Consider the following 1,310-nt stretch of genomic DNA (forward strand, 5'->3'; position numbering starts at 1 on the left):
GCATTTCTGGCGCCGCTGCCGGGGAAGATTCATAATAGAGATTACCTAAACTAATATTTTTATATTTACCTCTATATAATCATTTTCCTTTAAAAGCTAACCTTGGTTGTTTTCACTTTTGTTGTGAAAACAGGGTAGTGCATGACTAGTTTTAATTTGCCAGAAAACTTCAAAGAAAATCCAGAAGCTTCTTCCGGAGTGTTACGCCGCGAGTCGTTGCTCCGCAGAAAACTCTACCGACAAAGAAACCAGCCATACCAGCGCCACCGACCTTTAAGACTATGGTTGACAAGACCCTTCGCGAGTTCGCTGCTCCTTCTGCTGACAATGTGGCCATTGGGCCGCAGATCAACATGGGAGATGTGGATTTCGACTTGAAGTCCAGCCTCATCACTATGGCGCAGGCTAGCCCGTTCTGTGGCAAGCCTAACGAGGATGCCAACGCTCATTTGCAGCAGTTCTTGGAGATCTGTAGCACATACACTATAAAGGGTGTCAGTCCAGACACCGTCAGGCTTAGGTTGTTTCCGTTTTCCCTCCTTGGGAGAGCGAAACAGTGGTTCTATGCCAACCGTACTGCTGTCAACACCTAGGACAAATGCTCTACGGCATTCCACTCCAAGTTCTTCCCGATGGGCAAAACCAATGCCCTTCGTGGAAGGATTTCAAGTTCCAGCAAACAAGGGACGAGTCCATTCCGGAAGCATGGGAACGACTTCAGGAGTACGTGGCCGCCTGTCCTCATCATGGGATGGACGACTAGCTAATCCTGTAGAACTTTTACAATGGACTCACGCCCATATCCGCGATCACCTGGACGCGGCAGCTGGCAGAGCATTTTTCTCTAAGACGGTTCGAGGAGCCATTGATCTAATAGAGAAAATGGTCTCCAATATGGGTTGGAGCGAGGAACGACTCCAGACTTGTCAGCGAGGTATGCACACCGACAAGGAGACAGAATTAGTTGCTGCCAAGCTGGACCTCCTCATGAAGCGCTTGGACGACCACGACAAATGGCCACAAGGCACCGTCAAGGCCTTGGACTCACACATTACGCGTGAGGTCTGCGGCAACACGGGTCATTCTGGGAATGACTGCCTAGAAACCCGTGAGGAGGCAATGTACATGGGCAACAACAACAACGGGTACCGTCCACAAGTAGGTCAGGGGTGGAACCAGCCACGCCCGTATTATCAAGGAGGTAACAACAACGGTAACTTCTCTAACCAACCCTTCTTGAAGGATCTCGTCTTTGCGTAAGCTAAAACCACTAATGCGTTAAGCAAAAAGCTAGCTGCCAATGACAAGAT

General features: G+C 49.2%; 1 non-coding gene across 1 annotated transcript; it reads right to left on the reverse strand.

The window, feature by feature from the left end:
- Positions 1–647: 647 nt before the first annotated feature.
- LOC127764886 (small nucleolar RNA R71) lies at positions 648–753 on the reverse strand. Its single transcript, XR_008016024.1, has one exon. It is a non-coding gene; the product is annotated as a small nucleolar RNA R71 (small nucleolar RNA).
- Between the last annotated feature and the right edge of the window lie 557 nt (positions 754–1,310).

The sequence above is a fragment of the Oryza glaberrima genome, chromosome 2 (genome assembly GCF_000147395.1).
Source record: "Oryza glaberrima chromosome 2, OglaRS2, whole genome shotgun sequence".
In the NCBI taxonomy this organism is placed as follows: domain Eukaryota; kingdom Viridiplantae; phylum Streptophyta; class Magnoliopsida; order Poales; family Poaceae; genus Oryza; species Oryza glaberrima.